The sequence below is a fragment of the Dipodomys ordii genome, unplaced genomic scaffold (genome assembly GCF_000151885.1).
Source record: "Dipodomys ordii isolate 6190 unplaced genomic scaffold, Dord_2.0 Scaffold190, whole genome shotgun sequence".
Lineage (NCBI taxonomy): Eukaryota > Metazoa > Chordata > Mammalia > Rodentia > Heteromyidae > Dipodomys > Dipodomys ordii.
The window spans coordinates 197,003-211,658 of NW_012267406.1; positions in this window are offsets into that span (position 1 = coordinate 197,003).

Sequence of the window (14,656 nt, forward strand, 5' to 3'; positions counted from 1 at the left end):
TGTGTTGCTGAGGAATCGAACCCAGGGCCTCAGGCATGCAAGGCAAGCGCTCTACCACTGAGCCACCTTCCCAGCCCTGTCCAACCTTTCTTTGATTTGTTGTGTTTCTCTGGCTTTATTAAGAAAATTTCAGCCTGTGCCAAGGAACCCTAGAGTTTTTCCTATTCCTTCTTGTAATGTTTTCAAGGTGTCTGCTTTGACTTTGAGGTCTTTGATCCATTTGGAGTTGATACTGGTGCAGGGTGATATATAAGGATCTAGCTTTAGTTTTCTACAGGTGTTTAACCAATTTTGTCAGCACCATTTACTGAAGAGGCTGTCTTTCCTTCATTCTATTTTTTTAGCTCCCTTATTGAAGATAAGGTGGTTATGGGTCTGTGGGTTCATTTCTGGGTCTTCAGTTCTATTCCATTGGTCCTCAGGTCTGTTCTTGTGCCAGTATCATAGCTTGGGAGATTTAATCTCTACCACAGTCAATACAGGGTAAAATTGGATCTGAATGCTTTCAGTTTTAATTATAGTTTCTCCATAGAGAAGAGAAATTACCATAGATAGATAAATGGATAGATAGATAGATAGATATTTCTCCATAGAGAAGAGAAATTACCATAGATAGATAAATGGATAGATAGATAGATAGATAGATAGATAGATAGATAGATAGATAGATAGATAGGAAAGAAAGAAGACAATTGGAAAGAAGAGTAAGAAGGAAAGAAGGGAGGGAGAGAGGGAAGGAAAAAGAAAGAGAAAGACAGAAAGAATAAAAGAAAGAGAAGAAATCCAAGATTCTATTTCCCGAAGTAGATCATCTTAACATGAGATGGTGAAGTTACCAGAAGTGTGCCAGAAATAGAGTATAACTGGGAGGTAAGCCACAATTACTATCAAATTTCTATCAATTCATACAGTATAGATACATATATTTATTATCTTTAAGTAGTTGTACTCAGATTTCAGTTTAACATGTCAATGTATAAGTACAATGCATCTTGATCAATGTTATCCCTTCCATCATTCCTCCCCCACCTCTCCCAATCCCACTCATAAAGTATGTTTTAACCCAGCTATTGTCTCTAGTCCCAAGTCTTCACTGTTGATTTATTCAATTAAGCTTATTAATATATGTTTCTTAAATTTATAATTAAATACATAATTTAATAAAATGTATCAGTGCCATGCATATTTCTTCCTTTCTAATCTTTGTCTTTTTAATTTTTTCTGTTTTCATAAGTTTTCTAAACTACCTTAACATAGTTGTAAAAAGGAGTTTCCATTTAATATAAAACAGTTTATGAATACAGTATATCTTAAAGTCACCCTTTTCAAAATTATCACCCATCCCTGTCCTGCCCAAGTTGTGACTAATCTCATTCATAGTTTTATCAAAGCTTTGCAAATCCCTGAGTTTATGGATGGTTCTCTAGAACTCAACATTATTAGTATTTCCTTTTTCAGAGCTACCAAGCAAAGGACAACTCTGGGGCAGTAGGGAGAAAAGTATTGTCATTTATTCTCTAATCCTTTCTCTTGGGAGGTGTTAAGCTTAAAAAATTATTTCTGTTACTTCTTCCCCTCTATTGAGCTACTGAAATAAATTCCAGCATTCATTTTCCCTTTGAGGGCACAGCTACTGTCTTATCTTGTGGACTTCCTGAAGCCCAGAACTGAGAAGTAAGTCAGGGCAAATCCCCTACTTGTAAAGTGAAATTACCTGCTTTTCTTTTCTATTGATATAATGTACTCATTTATAGACAATTGTTACTGAGATGCTGTGAAAGCAAAAATATTAAAACTTTTTTGAAATGATCTATCATTTTCTCACCCATAAACATTCAATTATTTTCCTTTTTGCATGTTCTTCCTAGCCCTGTCAATAGTTAAGTGTATTTTTATGAAGTTATTCTTTCAGATCCTCTTTTCTTAAAATAATGACATTACTTGAAAGCTGTTTCTTTCCAAACCCATTGTTGTTCTTCTGCAGGTGACTTATATCTAAATCTGTGTTTACATAGTGGTAAGAACTGGAAAAGAGCATGTCACTATACAATTTTGGTGCTGATTTCTAAAGTCTCCAGCATGCTATCTGATTCTACTAGATTGACCCATTTTCATTTTATATGCATATTGTCCCCCTCGGATGGTGGTGTAGGTCAGTAGTAGAACATTTGTCTGCTGTGTATGAGGCCTTGAGTTTGATTTCTAGCAATGTCAAAGGGAAAAAAAGCATCATCCTCTAATTTTCTTAATTGAATAAAAAAGAGTGGATATAATGTCTGAAATTTTAAGAAGCAACGAAACAATAACACTTTAAAAAGGCAAGCAAGCTCAGTGGCAAAGTGCTTTCCTAGCAAGTGCAACGTCCTGGGTTCAATCCCCAGTACCAAAAAAAAAAAAAAAGAAAAAGAAAAGACAAAAAAAAAGGCAAGCAAAAATTTCTATAGTTTATTTACAAGAGTGGCAAATGTTGCCGTGGAAGATAGGCTATCACCAAGACAACGAATGGGAGAACTTTGTGAGGACAGTCACATTTGCAAAGATTAATAAAAAGGAGGGAAATTTTCATTGGCTGGGAGATATAAAAAACCTAGGAAAAGAGGTATTCAATGAAGTTGAAGTTCAATAATTTTCCTCATTTAATGTTCTAAGGATCATTAAAGCCACAGTATTTTTCTAGAGAGAGTGCTATAAAAGATGTTTGTTTTTTCCAGTTAACTGCCTGTTAAACATTCATAATTTTACAATTATTTCAGATTACTTACAAAATGCTGTATTATTCCTATTCATACCAAAATGGCAAGTTTTACTCAGGATGAATCTATTAGGAAATATTAGTGACTTTTAAAGGTACATTTAAAATTCTCATGACTTCTTTTCTGTCCTGGGAAAGTATTAACATTTTACCTACTAATAATAAGCATTACAAGAACAATCCTAAAATCTACCATGCTTGTTATTCAAGTTCCTCTGAGAATGTGTTTTTATCTTCCTCTCATAATATTGACTGGTGATTAATGCCTTAAAAATACCCAAAGGTAAAGATTATTTGATCTAAGTAAAAAGGGTAAGTTTTATCTAAGGAGCTAAAATACTTTTTTTTAAATTACTGTCTGTTTTCTGTCTAGTTTTATAAATCCAGCTAGCTGGACTGATTTCAGGTGTTCTGATCAGATTTATTTTAAGGTATCTGGTAAGCTCTATCCTGGACACTCACTGTTGAGATATTAGTTAACATTTGGGTTTTCCATTTCCCCTTTTGAGATCTATTTCTCCATGCCCACCTGCTGCCCTGCCTGCCACACACTGTTGGCAGTAGCCCTGGTACTATGTTCTTTGAGGACTGGTAGGTTGGCAAGAAGATTTTTCAAGCTAATTAAGCCCAGGTTTCCCTTCTGTAGCATTTGTTCATTTTTTCTCAGCTATATAATTTCCCTTAAATGTCCTTAGGCCATGTTATTGAAGATTCCTGAATACAGCTCCAATTGTAAAGTTTATTTGCAATAATGGAAATTGAAAGCTTCTTCTACAGGGAAGGCAGGCTTTTAGATCCTTTTAGATCACATGTTGTATGTTTCTGTAAAGACATAAGTGCCATGTGTTATTCACATAGTAGGTATCCCATAAGTGACAACAGATGAAGTCAGGAGCACATTGGTGAAATATTCAGTCTTCTCCCTTTTGCCTGGATCCTTGCAAGGATTATTATTACGCTCACATGCAATAGTTTCTTGTAAAATTTGCTACAGGAAGACATATTTTAGTCATTGTCATTTATCAGTACTATATTACCACCTTTGAATTCCCCTCTGCAGATCCTGCCTTGTGTTTGGTGCTGTTAGAGAGGATGTGAGTATTTTGGGTTCATAATAAGGGGAAATTAAGTTGGTAATAGAGCTACTTCAAGTTTCATGGCCCACAGAGTCTCCCTCAATATCTGCAACCCAGATCAAATCTAGAACCACTGGGGCTGCTAAAATCTGCAGATGCAGATTTATATAATCAATGCACATCTGTATACTTTAAATCATCCCTAGATTATTATCCCTAACACAATGTAAAAGATATATGTCATATATTATATATGTAAAATATTATGCATGTATGTCACTGTTATATTGCATTGTTTGGAGACTAATGCTAAGAAACAACCTGTAGATGCTCAATACATTTACTTAAAATATTTTTTATCATTGGTTAAATTAGAAGATATAGAACTTGTAGATACAAGGAGCCATCTGCATTTATGTGGTTTGCAGTCATTTTGGAGATTAGTGAAGTTATAGCTGCATGTTCTGGTAAAAGAAAAGCTTCTAGGGTACTTCGAACATCCACTATAGTGAGTCACACAGTGCCATGTTATAAAAGTGTGAAGTCTTCATGTGTATGTCCTATTGCATATCTTACAAGGACTGTATAGGTTAGTGGTGGAGAAATGTCTTAAGCTGGTCAATGAAAATTTCCCCAATTATCATATATATATATATATATATATATGCATACACACACACACACACACACACATACACACAAAACTGTAAGCAGGGAATTCAAATTGTATTGAAACATACAGTTGGAATTGTATAGTTTTTCAGTCAGAATATATAGGATGATACAACAGTATATAGGATAAATTGTCAACAGGCTCATGTACATTTTTTCTTTTTTGTGATGGGAATTGTATAAAATAGAATTGATCAAACTAGATAACACAACTATAAATAGTAATGTCTATGTTGGTGCTTGGGATGATATGCAGCACATCCCAACCATCAGTGTATAACACAAATTCAATCTATTATGTTGCAAAAAGGGGAAAATTATTTTTCTAGTCTCTTAAAATACAATATCACAAAATAGCTGTTGTGTAAAAAAGCTGTAGAGTACTTAACAAAAATGTAGAAGGAAAGAACTATAAAGGCATGTTGAGTAGTTAGTAAAAATATTGTGTAATTTCTGCAGAATTTGTATTATTTGTAGAATTTATCAGCACTTGACTTATTCTAACTTATTGTGATTTCTATTGTCACTGTACTTTTTAGTTTAATTTTACATTTGTAATTCTGTATTCTTTCCTTGAACAAAGTTTCCCCCTCTACATTTTGTGAGCTTCTCTCAATAAAACTTGAATTTGCCTCTGAATGAGGTAAGATAAACTAAACGAACCTGAGTTGTAGCTTAGTTAGTCAGGACAGGAGATAGGAAGAAATGAAATTTGTAGGAAAAGGTAAAAGTAGTCAAAGTACTAAAAGCTAACCAAGGAGCAAAGTGTGTATTTAAACAAATAAACAAAATTATTATAGGTGTGGGATAGTTGGGTTACTTAGAGTTTGAGAATTAATTGTATATATTAAGTTTTACAGTATTTATTTGTTTGCATCACCTCTCTCCCATTCTGAAATATCCGATTAGTTGTTTAGCAATGCAGATATAGCAAAGCTAAGCATGTTTTCTAAACCCTAGGTATAGTTCTTTATTTAATTTAATAAACATTTTATAGAAAAATGAAACTGGCAGCTTAGTTAAGAATGAATAAAAAATGCATTATTCAGTTTACTTATATGGAACTAAATAGGCCTATGTTCTTCCTTTTCTGGACCTCTTTTTAGATTATCTTTAAGTCTTTGTACAAAGTCATTACCATTCAACACATCAGTTTATGAATCCACCCTCAGTTTCATTAATTTGATAGGATATTAGATTTTATGGCTGTATTCTCCCCCTTCTTCCTCTCTTCATTCGTCTACCCCCTTCCCTTTGACCCCCAGCCCATTTTCAGTACCTGTAAAAAGATGGGACATTGCAAGAATTTGTGCATCATCCTTGCACAAGGGCAATACTGTATCATTCAGTTTTCTGTATCATCTTAGTGTATGTGCTACCAAAGCAAGCATTGGTTCTGTTCTTTATTTTTTCCACTTGGATTTTCCACTTATATTAGAGAATGTTCTCTAAACAATGAGGCTCTAACACAGGTATAATAAGATTCAGTAATTACTGAATTGAGCTGTCTTCCTGGTTTTCCTATTAAGGGTATGATTCTCATCTCAAGTACATTTATAAATTCAGCTCCTTAGAAAGTATAACTAGGTGTTAGAAGCATGTAGAGGTATAAATCATTCCGGTGTCCTAGAACCAGTTCCTTTTTGGGAGGCAGAGGAAAAGTGAGGTTGCTGCTTCTGTAGATTGTTGTCATAATTATTAGTTAATTCTTATTCTTCATTTCAAAGGTCTGAAGTTCTAGGACAAGCAAGGGCACATTGCTGGTGGTAAAGTTGTGTCTGGAATTTTCATCCCTTGTTATCCTTTTATAATCAGAGATTCTCTGATCCTCTCTATCAGATATATATATAGCTGAAGCCTTCATGAATTGCTGGTTTCCTATTGATTGACTTTCACAAAGAAGAGTGATGATGTAGGAAGAGCATGGAGAAACCACCTCTACCTTCAGTACTTTTCTAATTTTTGACCTTTTTGCATTATACTCCTTTTCTGGAGTATGTTTTAAGTTTGTATTCTCCAAAATAACTTTCACAGATATATAGTTCGTTGATCACAATGAATGGATTGAGACTTTAAGAGTATGTTTCATCTGTAGTCTGCTCCCTGTCTTCTTACCTAAAAATCCCACCAAAAAACTAAAAGAAAATTTGTTCAAATTATAAAGGAATACAACATGCATCTTACAAAATCAGTTGTATCTGTCATTTTTCTGCATATGTGAAAATATTATTAAATATTTTTATAAAATGTATAAAAGTATCAAGAATGCAATAAAAAGTTCAGTGTATGTTCTACAAAATTAAGGGAAGGCATGAGTTGGGAGGGATGGGCCAGAATGTTTGAATTGCTGGGCACCAGTGGCTCACACCTATAATGCTAGCTCCTAAAGAAGCTGATCTTGGTTCAAAGCCAACCCGGGTGGGGAAGTCCATGAGACTCTTATTTCTAATAAACCACCAGAGAACTGGAAGTGGCACTGTAGCTCAAGTGGTAGAGCACTACCCTTGAGCTGAAGAGCTGAGAGACAAGCTGAGCCCAGGCTCAGGCCCAGAGTTCAAATCCCACAACCAACAACAACAAAAAAGATGCATTGAATTCATAAGCTGTTTTGTTGTACAGCAACTCCTTTGTACAACTACCTAAAGATAATAAAAATATATTAAAATATTATATAAAAATGTTTTCACTTTAAAATTTTTTATGTTTCATTCACTTTAAGACCTGTGTTTAATCCACATGTGTGATCACCATTAAGTATTTGAAATATGTCTATATGTGTAACTTGTGTTGGAAAAATGATTCAGTTTGAATGAACAGTTTGGAGACTAAAGTATTTATTTCAGTCACCTGTATCTGAAATGAAATGTCGAATGGGTAATTGAAATAGGCCATTTGGAGCCAAGGATAGGTCCTGGTTATATTTTAGGTCTTCATTATACAACAGCTTCTACTAGGAAACTGGACATAATATCTGAGGAAGGACTACAGAGAGAAAGAAGAAGGTGGCTGAGAACATATCCCACCACTTTCCTAGTACAGGAGGATCAAGGTAGCAACTACCAAAGTCAGGTGGGGGAGATGTTCCAGTCTTTCAATATTTCTTTGACTATGAAGACAGGAGCTTGAGGGAAAAGGGGAGAAAATAAAGTATGAGCTTCACCAATATTACTTTTATCTCCTGTTTAGTTAATACGGAAGTCACAGTGGCTCAAGCCTGTACTTTTATCAACTTGGGAAGCAGAGATTGAGGGATTAAGGCTTGAGGCCAATCCAGGTATAAAGTTCAGGAGACTTCATCTCAACCAATGGTGAGGCATGGTAGTATAAGACTGCTACATTAGTTACAGGGGAAACATAAAGTCTGGGCACAATTGTGTGTATCTTTCATCCCCAGAAACATTGGAGAAACACAAGTAGAAGCCCAGCCTGGCCCAAGCATATAACAAGACTCCACTTCAAAAATAACCAAAATGAAAAGTGGCTGGGTATGTTGCTCAAGTGGCAAAATGCCTACCTTGCAAGCTCAAGACCCTGAATTCAATCATCTAGACCACCACCAATAATAATACTACTATTAATACTACTATTGCTACTAATAGTAATGATTTTAGTAAAGTACAAATTATTACCATTTAACAGAAGAAGGAACTGAGGTTGAATCATTCCATTGCCACCCAGCCAGGAAGTGCTAAGACTCTCATTCGATTTCAGGTACTTTTTCTATATAAAAATTTTATGTTACCCTAACCTACCTTTCATACATGGGAAAGAAGGTATTCTAAAACATTTTGGACAAAGGAGGAGGCTGCAATGCTTGATAAGAAATGTACTCATTATCTTGCCCATGTAATTGTAACCCCTCTGTACAGTATGTTCACAAAAAATTAAAATTAAAAAAAACATTTTGGAACAAGTAGTTATTTGGAATCATAAAACTATCAACATTGGGCATTTATCATTACAAGTGCTTTCCTTTTTTATTGTGAAAATACTGTACAGAGGGGTTACAATTACATGAGCAAGATAATGAGTACATTTCTTATCAAGCATTGTAGCCTCCTCCTTTGTTTCCCCTTCCCATCCCATCCTCCCCCCCAACCAAACCCTCCTCCCCCCCCCCACCAAAGTTGTAAAGTTCATTTTCGACATAATGACTTGTATGTCTCATTGTTGCAATGGGTCCACCTGGATCCCTATTTGAACGAGTTGTTTTTCCCTTCCCCTCTACAAATTATACCAACATCAAATACAGTGAAAGCAGGGTTTATACCATGGGGGAGGGACATACAAAGCAACAAAGAAATAATCTTATAAATGGCTTTCCTTTCTTAATCCTTACAATAACTAGGTGAGGCAAAAGTTATCTTAGTTCCATAAACAAAAAAAATAAAACTGAAGCTCAGAACAGCTATAGGTTTGCTCACACTCATAAAGCAATGAGTCAGAACTGGAACTAAGGTGCGAAACTTAACTGTTAACTGCTAATAGTGGGGACTCTAGTCTCTGCAGTCATTGAGATACTTAGAGAGCCAAGATAATTTTTTTTTAAAACTGATGTTGGCTGTGGTAGTCTGAAGTTAGCTGGGTTGACATCTGGAGAATTCAGCCTTCTCTAATGTGACTAAGTGAAGCCATGTAGATCCCACCCACTGTATCATTGCTGGCATTGTCTGAGACTACTGTTAACTATCAATGTACAAGGCATAATGGAATCCTTAGAAGAGTGACCCATAAGCCTCAACAATGTTGTAAACCATGATCTTCAGGTTTGTCTCTGTTCTGTTATGTCTGTATCTTTTGGTACTGGAAACTCAGCCATCCAAAAAATGTACTCTATCTTTGGAGGGAGCTACAGTCCCATAGTATTTTTTTTTAATGACTCAGTGTAAAACATGGGTTTTCTTTTCAAAAGGCAAAGAACAAGGGGCCGGGAAGGTGGCTCAGTTGTAGAGTGCTTGCCTCACATGCATGAGGCCCTGGGTTTGATTCCTCAGCACCACATAAGCAGAAAAAGCTGGAAGTGGTGCTGTGGCTCAAGTGGTAAAGTGCTCAAGCTTGCCTAGAGCTGAAGAGCTGAGGGACGGCGCCCAGGCCCAGAGGTCAGGCCCCACAACGGACAAAAAAAAAAAAAAAGGAAAAGAGCAAGATTATAAACTACTACAGTCAAGACAGAGAACAGTATGGAGGCTCCTCAAAAAAATTAAGGGTAAAATTTCTATATGATTCACTTATTCTGCTCTAGATATTTGAGAGAATTAAAGGAAGTATTTTCTCATCATTTCCTAGAATAATCTGTGATCCTCTACACAGGATATTTCTTTGTCTATTACTCCCTCTCCTCTTGGACTATCTAGTATTTATTCCCTCATTCTCAAGTCTTAACAATAATGTCTTCCCTCAGAATGTTTTTGAGTGCCCCTGCCCCTGCCCCCACTCAAGGTGAGGCTCCCCTGTTGAACACTTTCATAACCCTCTGTACATTTCTGTAATTCTTAAGATAATCATTGTAAAAGAGAAAAGATTAATTTGGGTTCATAGTTTTGGAGGTTTCAGTCTATAATTAATTGGCCACATTGCTTTCAGGCCTGTTCGGAGGCAGGCCATCATGGTGGGAACACGTGTGGCAGAAATTGCACTTTGTGACAGCTAAGAAAAAAAGAGGAAGAGGATGGACCAGAGTCCTACTATTCTCTCTAGGGCCTTACTCCCAATGACCTAACTTCCTTCTACCCAGCTCCATATAAAGGTCCCACCATCTCCCAATAGTGCCAGGGGCTCTCATATTTGGGCTTTTGGGATAGCTTTCTTCACCATGGCATCTAGCACAAGTGTCATCTCCAAATTATTTGGGCATTTAAAAAAATAATACAGCATTCCCCACAAAACTGCTAAGTTTTCATTGTAATATATTTTATTTTATTTTAATACCTGAATTTTGGCCCAGTTTAAAATTTTATATGGCATATATAGGAAGGGCTTGAGTGTCTGGCACACAGGAATCTTGTTTTCACTGGTCTGTGGCAGAAATCCTAAGTAGGTGGGAAGGCTCTAAATTCCTCACCTGACCTCTCACCCATGAGAAAGAGGAGGCAGTTGTAAGGAGAATTCAAACTAGAAGAGTTTTGGCAATCTTCCTAGCATTACTTGTTCCCAGGAGAAAGTCTATGTTTGAAAACAAATGTGTTTGCTTTGTTTTGGTCAGAAAATGTAGACAATGTTTTACACAGTGCTTCCAATGTCTACTGTAGTTGCCAAGACATTACAATAAATTCAGTATACAACTTGAATTCTTTGAAACCTGGCATTCTCTGTTCTTCCACCTTTTTATTTTAACAGTGATTTCTGTTCTGTTTTTATTGGCAGTCTCCTGTTTGTGTTACAGTAAGCAATTTTGAATCATTTGAGGTATGATATACATCTTTTAAAAATATCACACAACTTTTGCCTTACCTATCAGTAATTCAAGAAGTATATACCATTGTAAAGAAGGAGCTGACAAAATCAAATCTATTATCTTAACTATGACAATGGAATTCACAGGTCGTGCTATTTGGGTTGGTGAAATATATTGTATATTAAACGTTCCTACCCAGCTCCATGTCCTCAAATTAAACTTGTACATAATTATTCTTTTACTGAAATGAGACCAGTTCCACTTTAGAATCTAGCCACTATTTTTTAGTTCAGACAAATTTTTAGTTCATTTTTAAAATTCAGTAATGTGTGGGAAAGCATTTGGTAAACATGTGAAAGTACTTAGTAAATGTTGTACCCAAGGGTAATTGCTATAGCTATAATTATTCTTACTCTACTGATATAAAATGATATTCGATTTTAAGTGTATTATGTCTTGAGTCTGCATGTTGAATATATCAAATGGCTGTGTAATCTTAAGTCCATGTTTCATGTTTAATCAAATAATATGTACAAGGACAGAGTTCACTGCACAAAATCAGTGTCCGTCTTCAGCCTGGATGCAACCAGGCTGCTTTATCGTTTACTTATCCAGCAAGTTTTCACTAAGTATATACTGTGTCCAAGCCACTAATTAGGCCTTTGGAATAAGTTACAGAAGTGTCAGAGTTGGTCTCTACTCCTAGGAACTTATACTCTAGCAAAATAATGGTAACAATAATAGTGAATATAGTAACAATAGTTTAGTGAGAGTTTCTCATTTTCCAGGTACTGAGTTAAGAACTGTATGCAAATTATTCACAATCCTATGTACAAGAGGGACTATTTTTTTAATCTTCAATTTTAATTAGGAAGTTATGTAATATACTGAAAGTCAGATTTGAAGTTTGTTACAGAGTAATGCTCAGAGTAAGTATTACAAGTAGACTCAACAATAGGAATAAACCATAGACTAGCAGGAGGTTCAGAAGGCCAATAAACTTTTTAGTTCCTAGATTAGAGGCAAGTCCAGAGGTTGTAAAGGAGGATCAAATAGACTGAGGAATGAGCCGAAGGGTAGAATGTCAGCTCTGAACATATAGTGAAATCAATACAAGAGCTTGTTAAGCAGAGTATCTGGCTAAAAATTCAGTAGATAACTCTGTGCCAAGTTCTGTGTAATTTCCTCCAGGTAGAACAGGAACTAGGAAGATGTAAACTTTTCCCAAGGAGCACAGCATCACAGTTCTGATATTTGATCTTGGTTCTGATTTTAGGAGGTAGGTGACTCTGAGGGAATCACTGACTTCTTGAACTTCTGGAAAACAGATTTTTTAACCAGTAGAATTCAGGAAGAAAGAAGGGTAATGGATTTTTAAGGAGCCTTAAATCAATAGCAACCACTTCTAAAAGATGGGCAGTCTTTCTTTTATTCATTTTGTACCCTATTTAGCTCATATTGTTTCTCTTTTAGTAGCACTGTGGTAATCTGAAATTTTAAACTCTACAAGGCAGTAAAATTTATTTGAAGTGTTAAATAATTTAAACCAAGTAAGCACAATGTATAAATATATATTAGGAGAATTACTGTTATTGATATTGAAATTTAACTGTTTAACCCAATAAAAGCTAAAGGTATTATCCAATTAAGGTCTTAATTCATGCTGATATTTATATAGGTGAGATGCCATAATTATGTTTGAGTGACTTCTTGATTCTTGAGGGAACATATAGCTATAGCAAAAAACAATGTTGGGGACTTGGAAGGTGGCTCAGTGGTAGAGTGCTTGCCTTGCATGCATGAGGCCTTGGGTTTGATTCTTCAGCACCACATAAGCAGAAAAAGTAGGAAGTGGTGCTGGGGCTCAAGTGGTAAAGTACTAGCCTTGAGCTGAAGAGCTGAGGGACAACGCCCAGGCCCAGAGGTCAGGCCCCACAACCAACAAAAAAAAATTTAAAAAAACAATGTTGCAGTTATAAATTTCAGTATTTGTTTAATGATATGATGGATTAACAGGTTGTTGGTGATATGATTGTTGAACACAGTAACTACATTGTAAAAAAACTGGGAAATTCACTTTCTGCTACATTCTGCTAAAGCAATATTTTTTCATAAGTTACATAAATATCATGTTTTGCTTTGGTGCATAGTTCATCTTCTGTATAAATATTCTGGGATATGGCTTTCAAAAGCTCATGCTTAGTGAGTACTTAAATGAAATAGCACACATTTCTGAGTATTCTTAGTAACTAAAAGTTTAATACGTGGAACAATAGTACCTAGGTAAGAAGGGAAATGAAAATAAAAGACAACGTGACATCTTATCTCTTGCCTGGTTGCTTTTCTGTTTGTAGCACAGAGAGCATGCTACTCTATATATTTGTTCTACTTTTTTTTATCAGTCATGGGGCTTGAACTCTGAGCTTGGGCTCTTCAGCTCCAGGCAAGCACTCTACCACTCTACCACTTGAGCCACAGAGCCACCTCTGGTTTTCTAGGGGGTTTTTGGTGATAGAGTCTCATGGACTTTCCTGCCTGGGCTGGCTTTGAATCGTGATCCTCAGATCTCAGCCTCCTGAGTAGCTAGGATTACAAGCATGAGCCACCAGCACCCAGCTTTTCTACATTATTCTAAAGCCTGAGTAAATTATATTCAATAAAATCTTCCATGAAACAAGTACAGCTGCTCAAACTACTGAAAACAAACTGCTTTGACCATTTCCCAGAGGCATGGGCCCAGGAGCGACGAATGAAGAGTCCAAAGAAATTTTCATTTGATTATGTGTGAAGAAATTAGGTTTTTGTTTGCCACAGAACGTTTCATGATATAATGCTACAATGAGGCCAGTTAGAATGTGTCACAATCCAAAGTCAAACAGATCTGAGTTCAAGTGATAGCTAATAGAGTACTTCAATGAAAGTGCTACTGATATTTTGGACCGGTAATTCTTTGCCATTGATAGGGTACACTATAGGATGTTTACCATGTGTCCAGTAGGTACTGGTAGCATTTTCTCCCAGTCATAATAACTAAAAATGTCTCTAAACATTGCAGATTATCTTAAATAAATACTGACCTAGTCAAGAAATGTATTAGGTATTGGATTATGGACAATAGCACCCACGTCACAGGCATAGTAAGCAAAATAATTGCCTATGTGTTAGTCAGCATTCCCTTGTTGTAACGAATACCCAAGATAAATCAGCTTACAAAGAGGAGAAGTTTGGTCTGGCTCACAGTCTTGGAAGTTAGAGTCCTTGGTTAGCCATTGTTTTGGGGTTTGTGGTGAGTCTGCATATCATGGGGATAGTTTGTGGCAGAGAAGACCTGTTCACCTTATGATAGCTGAGTTTCCAATATCTCATTCAAGGGCACACTCCAGTGACCCAGCTGCCTTTTATGAGGCCCCTTCTCCTAAAGATTTTATTGCATCCTGTTAGTGCCACTGATGGACAACCAAGCCTTTATTTAATATATGGGTCTGTAGGAACAAAATAATGTCAGAAACAAAATAAGCATTCTTCCTAAAACATTCAGATCCCAAATCTGTGGAACCTGTGAATATGCTACCTAATATGCTAAGGTTGAATTGGAACTAAGATTGCCAATCATCTGACTTTAAGTAGGGAAGTTAGCCTAGATTATCTGATTAGACCCAATGTAATCACAAGTTTCTTTAGAAGTGAAAAAACCAGATATGGTGGAGCTAGGAAGGTGGCTCAGTGGTAGAGCACTTGCCTTGCATGCCTGAGGTCCTGGGT